This window comes from Fukomys damarensis, unplaced genomic scaffold (genome assembly GCF_012274545.1).
Source record: "Fukomys damarensis isolate Sample0158 unplaced genomic scaffold, DMR_v1.0_HiC HiC_scaffold_12, whole genome shotgun sequence".
Classification (NCBI taxonomy): domain Eukaryota; kingdom Metazoa; phylum Chordata; class Mammalia; order Rodentia; family Bathyergidae; genus Fukomys; species Fukomys damarensis.
In genome coordinates, this window is record NW_022900924.1 from 3879482 (window position 1) to 3892919 (window position 13438).

General features: G+C 39.7%; 1 long non-coding RNA gene and 1 other non-coding gene across 3 annotated transcripts in view; one reads left to right on the forward strand and one right to left on the reverse strand.

The window, feature by feature from the left end:
• The window catches only part of LOC104848055, a 38846-nt gene that overhangs the window by 18727 nt on the left and 6681 nt on the right, over positions 1-13438 (reverse strand). The window lies entirely within an intron of this gene.
• LOC117285820 lies at positions 5820-5923 on the forward strand. Its single transcript, XR_004516918.1, has one exon. It is a non-coding gene; the product is annotated as a U6 spliceosomal RNA (small nuclear RNA).

Sequence of the window (13438 nt, forward strand, 5' to 3'; positions counted from 1 at the left end):
GGCTTCTCTCTAAATGTCCCCCCAAAGCCTCATGAATAAATATATTTAACAATGGCTATTTTATACTGTTTGTTGCAACGATAATGTCATCATGGTGGTCATGCTAAAATATGATGATGATGATGATGATGATGATGATGATGATGATGATGATGAAGATGTGTGGCTCCAAGTTCCTGTTAATATTCCACAGGAAGTCAACTACTAGAACAACCATGACTGATAAAAATAACAGCCCTCTATATTTTAGATTCCAGGGTGCTTGCTATCCAGAAAAAGTTATGATAGTTAAGCTTCTACTGTGCTACTGATGTCACTGATCTTCTCTTCTGGGTGTTCAACCACCAAAGTGCAGAGACCAACACTAAAAGGGAACTGGGCTAAGAAGACCACCAATGTTTTGGCCCTGGCCCTTCAAGGTCATCAAAGATCCAAGGTATGAAGGAACCTTTTCTGTTGTAGTTACCATCTTTGGTAAGTCACCCAACCTCCTGAGTAGGGAGATTGCGGGACACCAGAGGACAACTGTAACGTGTGCTAAAGGAGGGTCATCAAGAGAAAAAAATCTCCCACACTTTCACTGAAGACAACATGGTCAAGTAAGGCTGAGACCCATCCTGATGACTGACACTGACAGAGGAGCTGAGGGCCTCTATGCATGGTTCCAAAATAATGCCTAAGGAGACCTAACTGACCTCGACAAATAGCAAGAGGTTCATAGTGATTAACACAGGTCTCACTTTAACTTGGTCTTAAATACCCAGCAGAAAAGAATAACCAAAAGAAGCAGTCAATGAACAGTCACTAGCAATAGAGAGACTTGTGAGGCCACCACTCCACCTCCCTATAAAGGGACAGATCTCCAAGTGGTAAACCAGATAACCCAGTCTCCAAAAGGCTACACCACCTATTTAATACCACCCTCCACCACCTCCCTGTCACCACCTCAGACTGTTGGATGTTTATTCCGTTTACCCTGCTCGCTCACTCCAAGTCCCATCCCCCTAGATTTTAACCTGTCTGTCTCAAATACTGGCAGTTTATCCACAGTTCTGGACCCTTCGTTCACTACAGGTCTCCCATTCTCTACACAAACCACTCACCTGACGTGCGTGGGGCAAAATGACAACATCACTTGCCTTGCTTGCTCCCTCTTTATCTCAGAAGAGGTCCGATCTGCCTGTCCAACGGCCTGTACTTCATATGTAACCAAGAGGCCTTCCAATGCCTCAGTCTGATGTTTTCTGTTGCATATCCTTCCTCAGCCCTCCCATGACCATTTATACAGAAGCCCAGATGTCAAACAAGTTCTCCCACAGAACACAATCAGAAAAAGGGCAGCTCCCCTTCTAGTCCCCTTCTTAATGGGAGTGGGGGTCCTCAGTGGGGTGGCAACAGGGATAGTGGGCATTTCTACATCCACACGTTTCTGTCAGGCTCTGTCCATAGAGATTTCAGAAGACAGGGATAAAATAAGCCAGTCCTTAAATACAAGACAAGATCAAATAAATTCTCTAGTAGTAGTCGTGTTACAAAATAGAAAGGCCCTTGACGTGCTGACAGCGGCCCAAGGGGGAACGTGCCAGGTGCTAGGTGAAGAGTGCTGTTATTTTGTTAACCAGTCAGGGATTGTTAAAGCCAAGGGTTAAAGGAATACAGCAGAAGGGCTGGAGATTTAGCTCATTGATGCTGCTGCCTGCCTCACAATGGAAGGTCCCGAGTTTGATCACCAGTACCAAAAAAAAAAAAAAAAAAAAAATTACAGCAGCGCATCCAAGAGGGAGAGAGACAAAGGAATTCTTGGGGAACAGACCAGAGCTGCTCCTGGCTTCCCCAAATGATGCCTTGCTACTTCCCTTGTTGGGCCCACTGGCTTGTATATGTCTTTTAATGATGATAGGGCCCTGTCTGCTTCGCTGTTTTCAAAATTTCTTCCAGGTACACATGAGGGCATTTACCAAGCAGTCAGGGAACTCGTCATGGCGGGGTATCGCCACATCGGCAGAGGGAAGAAGCCCCCACCTACCACTGCCCCCACCAGATCCAGGTTTAGCCCCAACTGTCACCCCTTTGTGGGCTTGAAGCAGCTGCAGAAGAAAAGACCTTCGCCCAACGACCATAAAACAAAAGCCTGGAACATTAGATTTCCCTCGCCTTAAAATGGCCTCGCCTAGTGACCTCACAGCCCCCCAATCCTGAGCCGCTACGTCACTCAACCCAGCCCAGCTCCTATAGGCCCCACCCACTCCTATAAGAGTCTCTCCCTTTGCTCCGAGACGGCTTGGCAGATTGTCCCTACAACAGAGGCTTGTTATGGTCCTGGTCTGGTCTTGGTTTTTGGCTCTCTTTACCTAACAGCAACCACTTATTAGTTGTGTGACCTTGGCACACAATTTTTCCATGACTCTGTTTCCTAATCTCCAAACGGCGACAATAGTAGTATCTATAAATTAACAGGATCGTACTTGTCAAATACTAAGCATTAGTAAATGTTTTTATATAATTGTTAAAATAAATAAGGCACATATTTTTAAAAATAATATTAAGTCAATGAACACAAAATTTAAAGAATTTAAACAGGGGCAGGGATTTAGCTCAGTGGTTCTGCTGCCTGCTTTCCATGCACAAGGTCCCGAGTTCGATCCCTAGTACCAAAAAAAAAAAAAAAAGAATTTAAACAATCAGACAGGAAACACTGACTCTTTTGACAAACTCAGGATACTCAGAATCTAAGTATATCAGCTTAATTTAAAAAATAAAAAATGTACAAAGTAACAAATTTAAAAATCCATTGAATTCTCTACACTAGCAATGAATTATTGAAAGTTGAGATTAAAAATCACATTTGCAAGCATCAATCAACATGAAATACCTAGAGATTAATTAAATCAAACACGTGTAAAACCTGCATAATGAAAACTACAAAACACTGCTGAGAGAAGTTAAAGATGATCTAAATACACAGGGGTATGTTCTATGTTCACAGATTAAAAGACTCCGTAATTGTTAAGACATGAATTCTTCCCAATTGATTTAGAGATTCAAAGCAAATCCAGTCAAAATCCCAAAATCTCAGCAGGTAATTTTGTAGATTGACAAGTTGATTCTAAAACTAGTATGGAAAAGTAAAGAACCCAGAAAAGCCAAAACAATCTAAAAAAAAAAAAAAAAAAAAAAAAAGAATGAAGTTGGAGAAACCAAACGACCATATTTTTGAGACTTCTGATAAAATTATGGTAATTAAGATTAGAAAAAGGATAGAGATATAGATTAAAAGAACTGGACCTAAAAGCGAGAAACAGACTCTCACATGCAAGGTCAATTACTTTTCTACAAAGGTGCCACCATAATTCAACAGGAGAAGGGAAAGCCTTTTAAATAAATGGTGTACAACAATAGGATATCCATGTACAAAGATAAACCTTCACCCTTACCTTATATCCTACACAAAAATTACTTCAATGTGGACCACTGAGCGAAATATGAGTGTGAAAGTGTAATCATCTAGAAGGAGTCGTGATTTGGATCTGGACTGTTCCCCTAAAACCGCATGTGTTCAAAGGTGGGGCTTCTGGAGGTGACAGGATCATGGAGGCTCTAGCTGATTTGCTGTAAGGACTTAAGCGTGGTTGAAAGAGGCCTGTCGCCGGGAGCATGACCTGGAAAGGGACAGCTCCCTCTCGGGTTCACCCCTCTCTGTTTCCTGGCCACCACAACATGAGCAGTTTTCCTCTAGCTAACACCATGCTGCCAACCGCGCAAGGACTGCATCTTTTAAAACCTGAGCCAATAGCCAGGCGTGGTGGCGCACGCCTGTCATCCCAGCACTCGGGAGGCTGAGGCAGGAGGATCGCTAGACACCATGCTGCCAACCACGCAAGGACTGCATCTTTTAAAACCTGAGCCAATAGCCAGGAGTGGTGGCGCACGCCTGTCATCCCAGCACTTGGGAGGCTGAGGCAGGAGGATCGCTGTGAGTTTGAGACCAGCCTGGGCTACACAGTGAGTTCCAGGTCAGTCTCAACTACATAGTGAGACCCTGTCTCAAAAAAACCCCAATAAATAAATAAATAAATAAATAAATAAATAAATAAATAAATAAATAAAATCTGAGCCAAAATAAACCTTTTCTCCTTTAAGTTGTGGATGCTGGATATTGTGTCTCAGTAACAAGGAAAGTGACTAAAACAGAAGGAGAGGGCCAGGGATTTAGCTCAGTGGTTCCGCCACCTGTCTCGCAAGTGCAAGGACCTGAGTTAGATCCCCGGTACCAAAAACAAACAAACAAAAAATGAGAAGGAGAAACTGATTTTCCAACCCTGAGTTAGGCAAAACCATCTTAGGAGATATAATAATAACCACTGGGCTAGGAATGTAGGTAGAGTGCTTGCCTACCATGTTCAAAAACCGAGGTTCAATCCCTAATACTGCAAAAACAAAACAAAATGTTAAACAGTAAAAACATTAATAAATTGGACTTCCTCAAAATTAGTAACTGTTCATCAAAAGACACTCAGGAAGATGAAAACGTAAGCCACAGTCTGGGAAATAATAGTTGTAAAATATATTATCGTGTGTCAAAAGTGTCAAAATAATGTGTACAATACAAAGTCAAATGTGTACAATGGGTACACATTTAGAATCAAGGACTTGTGTCAAAAACGTGTAAAGAACACCAAAAGGTCCATGATAAAATAAACAGCCCTGCAAAAAATGAATAAAAAAATTGAACACCTTAAAAAAAATTGAACACCAAAAAAGTATAAGAAACATGAAAATATCCTCAATGTTACTGTTCACAAAGCAAATACCAATTAAAACCACAGTAAGTTATCATCACACACTTAGCAGATTGCTTAAGTTAGAAAATACCAACAACACGAAACAAAGGTGAGGATGAGTAACAACTGGAAATTTGATATATTGCAAAATGGTAAAGGCTATTTGGAAAAGTATTAGGAATCTCATAAATACACTCTTTCATATACCACAGCAATCGTACTTTTAGGTATGTCGAAGAAAACTGAAAACATACCCACTTAAGACACCTAAATGTGAATATTCATAGCAGCTTAATTCATAATTGCCCCAAACTGGAAACAACTCAAATGTCTTAGTTACTTTCTCATAACTGGGATAAAATACCTGATACCCACAAATTAAAGAGGAAAAGGTTTATTTTAGCTCAGTTTGTAGAAGTTTCAGTCCCCAGTCAGCTGACTCCAAGGCAGCGTGGCATGGCAGAAGAGAAACCGTCCATGGCAGGGGAGGGAGCAAGCAGAGTGACTTCCTCCCTTTCCCTTTTCATTCCATCCAGGCCACAAGCCTATTAATTGATACCACCCACACCGAAGGCTGGATCTTCCTAATTTGGTAAACCCATTCACCAACAACCAGAAATATGCTAAACCACTCAGTGGACTAATTCAGTGTCACACATCTGTGCCCCAGTATTACACACCACATCCAGTCATCCCAAAAGCCCCACCTATGAGCACATGAGGCTTGGGGGGTGTCTAGATATAAGCCATAACATCAACTGTGGCATATGCATACAATGGAATACTACTCAGCAGTAGAGGAACAAACTATTGATAAACAAATCTCAAAAAAACACTATGGGTTGAAAAAGGAAGAACGCAGGCCAGGGATTTAGCTCAGTGGAGCCACAGCCTGTCTCACAAGTACAAGGTCCTGAGTTTGATCCCCGGTACCAACAAAAAAAAAGGAAAAAAAAGGAAGAACTCCTACCACATAATTCCACTGGTATGACATACGGAAAAAGGCAAACATACGGTGGCATAAAACAGTGGGGACTAGTGCTTGCTTCAGCAGCACAGATACTAAAATTGGGACAATACAGAGATTGGCATGGCCCCTGCTCAAGGATGATACACAAATTCGTGAAGTGTTCCATATTTTTGACGATGTGAAATAGGAAGAAAAGGGCTAAAGGTATAGGGGAAGTGGGAAGGGAAAGGAAACAAGGGAAAAGAAAAAGATACGAGAAAATGAAAAAATGGAAACCAAGTCTTTGTAAATAGGGAAGGGAGGAGGGGGTGAAGGGAGGGCCAGGGAATGGGGAAAAAATGAGAACCAAGACCTGTCATGTAAAGGCACAAGATCCCAGTGATGAATATAACTGTACTGTATACCTACAATGTACCAATAAACTCAATGAGAAAAAAAAAAAACAAAAACCAGTGGCAACTACCAGAGCTGGGGGTGGGGAGAAGAGAATTGACCATAAAGGAATGGAATTTTTAAGGGTGATAGAAATGTTTTATGCTCTGATGTGGTAGCAGTTACTTAACTATATCAATTTGTCAAAAGTCACATAATCATATATTTACAATAGGCAAAATTTATAGACATGACTTTTAAAAACTAATTTCAGGGCCAGGGATGTAGCTTAGTGGCACAGTGCCTGCCTGGCAAGTGCAAGGTCCTGAGTTGGATCCCTGGTACCAAATTAATTAATTAATTAATTAAATACACAAAATGAATTTAAAGATGTCTTTCAAGGATCCACACTCTATTTTCTTTGAGTGTGTACTTTATATTCTGCCTAATAAACCTCTTCATCCCTCTCAAACTAATTTAAAAAAGAAACCAAAAAACCCAAAGATAGTCATTAACTTTATACATTTATTCTCTTTAAGTATGGCCTCATATAGAATGCAGAAGAATAAGATTTACAGCAGTCCCTCTTGTCTGCAGTTTCACTTTCTATGGTCAACTGTGGTTCGAAACTAGTAAGAGGAAAATTCCAGAAATAATTCAAAAGTTGTAGGTTGCACATCATTCTGAGCAATGTGATGAAATCTTGTACCATCTGCTCCTTCCTTCTGGGGACATGAAACATCCCTTTGCCCAGAGTTAACCATGTTCTACATGCTACCTACCTCTTAATCACTTAATAGACATTTCAGTTATCAGATTGACTTGTCATGATATCATAGTGCTTAAGTTTAAGTTATCCTCATTTTACATAATAGCCTCAAAGCATAACAGTAATAATGCCTGCAATTTGGATTTGCCAAAAGAAGTCATAAATGATTCCTTTAGGCACAAAGGTAGAAGTTCTTGACTTCAAAAATAAAGGAAAAAATCATGTTGATATTGCTAAGATCTATAGTAAGTACACTTAAATTATAGTACTTGATCTATAGTAAGTACACTCTCCTATCTGTGAACTTATGAAGGCAGGAAAATAAATTCATGTTAGTTTTGCTATTGCACCTCAAATTACAAAAGGAATGACTACAATGTCTGATACTTTCCTCACAAGGTCAACCTTGAACCTAACCATTGCATTTGATTAGGTTCTCATCCAATTTGGTTTGCAACCAAAACTGTGGTAAGACTCAAGTTTGTGAACCAAGGTACCACTGTACTTAGTTAAGGCAAAAAGGCATTAAATTATGAGATTCAGCTGGGGAGGGGGCTTGGTGATAGGTCACATGTCTAGCATGCATGAGGCCCTTGGTTCAGTCCCCAGAACTGAGAAAATAATTATAGGCTTCAGTACCATCCTGTTTCTCTTTCAGGCATCCACTGGGGACGGGGGGTTGTCACAGAATAATGTGTTATATGAGAAAAATTGGAAGCAACAAGAAAAGAAAGAGTACCACCTATATATATGATTTTTACCACGTAGATTTAGAAGGCTGGAGAGGTCTATGCTAATGTTGCAGTTCAAGGCATGAACATTTTTACATCTGAGTCCTTGCAAATGACGTAGCGCTTAGCAAATGATAGTCATTTACTGAAGCTTGTTAAAAACGCACTTATGCTCTAAATGCTGAAAGACATGTGGCCTAATTATTGCAGTGGGTTTAGCAGACTGGCTAACTCAAAGGTTTGAACTATGTGTCAAGTGTACCCAAGATTCATTAATTCACTAGAAGGGATACAGATTAGAATCGGCAAGGGGAAAGGACACATAGGGAAACCCAGGAGAAATCAGGCATAAAGCTTCTAGTTGTCTTCTGCTCATCTCACAGACAGCGCTTAATTCCTTAGCAGTGATATGCAAAGTGCCCCTAACCAGAGAAGCTCACTTGACTTCAGGATTAATAGAGATCAAACACATGGGCGTGTACCCTCTATATAAATCACCTTAAGTATCTTCAGCCATACAGAAGTCAAACTGACAGTGTAGCTCATGGTCTCAGGCACGCAAAACAGGTCCTCGCTCTAAATCACACTGTATGCATAATCTATATGGCCACACTGAGACCGTGCAGCTCCAGATCTCAGGCACACAAACAGGTTTATCAGACAAGCTATTCCGTGCTTTGAAGGTTACCTTCCAGAGCGGATTGGTGTGCAAGTTTTAAGTAAACCAAACCCAATGAATTAATTTTTAATTGAACAGACTATATAAAGATTTTAAAGACAGGGTATATGGTTAGATATATATTCATCTATGTATATGAGGCTATATAACACTCCCAGAGTGTATATCTTATATTTTATGTGCATGCATTTTTTTTCCCCTAGGGAAATGTTTCACAGCTTTCTTCAGAGTATCAAAGATCCCACCACTTAACAGTTTAAGAATTTAGAGTGAGGTCACAAGATGGTGGCATAGCAAACCACAGAACTTATTCTCCTAGAGACAAGGACTTAACCACAATATACCGTTTAAAAATCTTTCAAGGGAACTCCAAAAACTAGTTAGAAAGTCACAGTAGCCAAGGAAGTAAGTGTAAAGACAAGAACTATTACACTGAAACCAAGAAGCCATTGGATTTTTTTCTTTTTTTGGACTGGGGGTCAAACTTGAGTCATTGCACCTGCAAGGCAGGCGGTGGAACCACTGAGCTAAATCCCCGGTCCATTTGGCGTCTATATATGATTCTTCCCCTGCAAGCCAGGATAGTGTAGTGTGATCAGAGAGAATGCCCAATTCTTGGCTGCTCCTTTGGGAGGGAGAGAGGAGTGGACTATATGTCTTATGTTCTGGCTTTCTGGGGTCTTTCCAAGGCACTGATTTCTGTCTTGTCTGACTCTGAGTGCAGAAAAGTAACTGCCACACCTTGAATACTTCAAAACAAAGGAGAGCCTTGGCCAGTGATGGTGAACCTTTAAGAGACCACGTACCAAACTCAACCCCAAAACCCATTTATTCATTGCAAAATGCCAACACTGCAATTAAATCTGAATGCTGAGGTTTTCATTTAGAAAATACAACTCCTACATTAACATCTTTTGTCTTAAAAACACAATAATAGCTTTTAATGATACAAACAGCTTTTTACTGAAAGGTAAGTTTCCATTCAGTGTGCTTTTGCACATTTAATGGGATCTCTGCTGTTGTGTGCATGCTGATAGTTCGTCAAACCTTGGCTCATATTTTGTTAGGTTTTTAAATTTTGTTTTGTTTTGTTTGAGACAGAGTCTCACTATGTAGTTGAGACTGACCTGGAACTCACTATGTAGCCCAGGCTGGTCTCGAACTCACAGCGATCCTCTTGCCTCAGCCTCCCAAGTGCTGGGATTACAGGTGTGCGCCACCACGCTCAGCATATTTTGTTAGTTTGAGAGCAACACATGAGGCACTCAGGTCATGCTAGTCTGTTTTGGGTAACAGCTTTGATATAATTCAAAGCTGAAAACAGCTGCTTACAAGATGATCCAAACAAAGTAAGAAAAGCAATCCCAAGTGCTTTCATTGGCTTAAAATCATCTGGTAATGAACTCCACACTTTAAGAGTTTCATTTTCAAAAGTACCAACCGTGCTGTCCTTTGTCAACCCTTCACACTCCATTTCTCAAGTGTTGCATGCAGATGATATAATTTATTTTTTCCAGACAGTTTTCTTAAAATTCTGATAGCTCTATTTCCAGATTTCCAAAATCTAACCAGTGTAAGCGAGAAAGATTGAACTCTTCAAATTTGGCTGGAGAAATAAGAAAACACAGGGTCGTCTCCATCTTACAGAACTGTAAAGACCTGTTATTAAAATTTTCCTTTACAGCTGCTACAATGCTAGAAAATTCCTTGTAGATTTCCTGGTGGCTTGTAGGATTGTCTGCAAATGTTATATAATTTTTGAAATGCATTTTTAATTTGGAAAATATTTCAGCTGCCCGCTTTCAAGATCTGAGTGGCTGGGCTCACAAACCAACAGAGAGGGCTCTGCATGCCTGCTGCAGCACACGTGCCACAGGTTCGCCGCCACTGGCCCAGGCGGTGGTCGGGGGAGACCAGAGTACCCGTAGTATTGCCCACAAACACCAGAGAACAAAACATTAAGGCATCTGAAAAAAACTTTCTAACTGGAAATTACATGTATAAACTCAGAGAAATGCATCCCAGAAAAGATTTAAGGGACCCACACAATCTGCAGTTAGACTATGGCGAAGGTCTGTAAATACCAGAAGAGGTATTTGTTTTTTCAAAGGCCCACATCCCAGCAAAAAATGAAAAGGCATATGAAAAAAGGAAAACGTGGCTCAGAGGACTCAAATAAAGCTGTAGAAATGGATCCTAAAGAAACAGAAATCTATTTAGTCACCTGACAAAAGTTTAAGAATTATATTAAAAGAGCTCAAACAAGCTATAAGAGAACAGAGACAACTAAAGGAAATCAGGATAACAGTGCATGAATAAAGAGAGAATAGACGTAGAAATTATAAAAAAGAACCAAACAAATTTTAGAATTGAAGACTATAATAACTAAAGTGAAAAATTTACTAGAGGGGTTCAACAGTAGATTTTATCAAGCAGAAAACAGTGAATTCAAAAACAAGTGATTTAAAATCATCAAGACAGAGGAACAATAAATAAAAATGAAGAAAAGTGAAGAAAACTTAAGAGAACTATAGAAAACTATCAAACAGACAAATAGATGTGTTATGGAACTACCAGAAGAAGAGAAATAAATAGTGGCCTATAACTCTCCAAATCTGAAAATAAAAGAAAATGGACATTCAAATTCAAGACAGTCCAAAGGACTTCACGTACAAGATTTGTCATAATCAAGTAGTCAAAAGTGAAAGTCAAAGAAAGAATCTTGAAAGCAACAAGAGAAAAGCAATTCATCACACACAAGGTTCTGTAAGAGTATCAGTGGGTTTCTCAATACAAAACCTTACAGGCCAAAAAGGAATGCATGATGTGAGGACTTCATAAAAATGAAAACCTTTGGCTGGCAGTGTAGCTCAATGAGAGAGTGCTTGCCTAGCATGCACAAGGCCTTGGTTTGATCCTCGGCACTGCAAAAACAAGCAAATGAATAAAGCCTTTTATGCTTCAAAGTGAGGTAGGGCAGAAGAAATAAAAGGGAGACAGAAAGGAGACAAGGAAATCATATGTTAAAAATTGTACTTTTAAGAAGACTGCAACTTCTGAGATCCAGCCACAATTACACAAGGTGATCCTTTTCAGCATTCCTTTGGTTAAATTTAGCCTCTAGACTCATCATACCCTAAATTCCTCAGGAATACTGAAGGTCTGTAAATTGGCTTAACTGAGAAAGTAAAGGGCAGGAATCTGATTCTAAGATAAAGAAACAGGTGGAGAGAATTCAAAGAGTGCTTTAAATGCCTATTCAAAAAACTGGACCTATACCTGAAAAATGGGCTAGTGCCATTCTCAGGGGGCCGGGCATCGTTTCCTGTGGTTTCTACCCCTTCAAGAGAAGCATAAATGGTCCTTTCTCCAGGAAATAATGTGCCCTTCTCTCTTGAGGGCTTGTACTCTACTTCATTGAGTATGTACTAAAATTTCTGCCTAAAAAACCATTCCCTTACTGATGTGACGGAAAATTTTTTTTCCATGATGAGAGTCAGCAAACCTATGAGCCCATTTTCTGTTTACGGTGGGTTAGGTTTCTTATTTCAGCTTCAGGAATCTCCTTGAACCCTGTCCAGTGATATTTTCCAGTGACAAAAGAACATCATCATCAAGAAAGTGAAAACAACCCACAGAAAATATTCAAAAATCATGTATCTGATAAGTCATTTGTGTCCAGAATATATAAAGAACTCTTACAATGCAACAAGAAAACATAAACCACCCAGTTTAAAAATGGGCATAAGATTTGAACGGACATTCATTCAAAGAAGATATATAAATGGCCAGGAAACAGATTAAAAAACGCTTAACATCATTAGCCACTAAGAGAAAGCACATCAAAATGGCAGTGAGATCTGATTTCACACCACTATTTTTTAATAACAAGGCAAGGATGTGGAAAAAATTAGAACCATCACACACTCCTGGTATGAACATAAACTGATGCTTTTCAGCTTGGCAGTTCCTAAAAAAAGTTAAAACAGAGTTACCATATGCTCTAGCAATTTCTCTCCTAATATATACCCAAAAGATCTAGGCAAACCAAAAACTTGTACATGAAGGTGCCTAGCAGGGTTATTGTAAACAGCAAAAAGGTAGAAGCAACCCAAATGTCCATCAGCTGATAGATATATAGACAAAATGCAGCATAAAATGGAATATTATTCAGCTACAAAAGAGTACATATGACAACATACATGCATATTGTACGAAGTGAAAGAAAACAGGCACAAAAAGCCATATCATACGATTCCATTACATGAAATATCCAGATCAGGCAAGTCCACAGAGAAGATAAATCAGTGGTTGACCATGCCTAGGGGAGGGAGAAATGGGAAATGACTGCTAGTAACTATGGGTTTCTTTTTGAAATGTCGCAGAATTGGGTAGTGGTGACGGTTGTACAATTCTGTGAATATATTAAAAATACTGATTTACACACCTTAAAGTGGTAAAAAAATTTTTTTTTTGAGACAGGATCTCTCACTATGTATTCCTGGTTGGCCTTGAACTCACTATGGTATGTAACCCAGGCTGGCCTTGAACTTCTCCTGCCTCAGCCTCCCATGTGCTGGGATTATAGGCATGTGCCACCACGCCCAGCTAAAACTGGTAAATTGTCAATGAAATACATATAAAAAGGGGCCAGGGAGTTGGTGCTGTCCGCCTCACAAGTGCAAGAACCAGAGTTCGATCCCCGGTACCAAAAATTAAAAATAAAAATAAAACCCGTTTAAAAAAAACATATGGGAAGGAATGCTTTCAGTATGCACACTAGAATAAAACAAATGCATTAAAAAGATAAGTGTTTTCAACTCAGTATGAATGAAAAAATAATAAAATGGTTGACAGAAACAGGAGCGGCAAGGTTTCTTTTAAAGGATCAATTCTGTTTTGCATAATTTGGACATATCCCAGTTAATCACATGGGTAGTATTTAGGATTCTTCCAGTAACGTGAGTATTCTTTCAACATGTATTTACTGAGCATGTCTTATGTCTACATACCCTTCAACAAAAAAGGGATGTTGGGGCTGGTGATTTAGTTCAGTGGTTCCTCTGCCTGCCTTGCAAGGTCCCGCACTGGATCCCCAGTACCAAAAAGAAAGGAAAAAAAAAAAAAAAAAAAAAG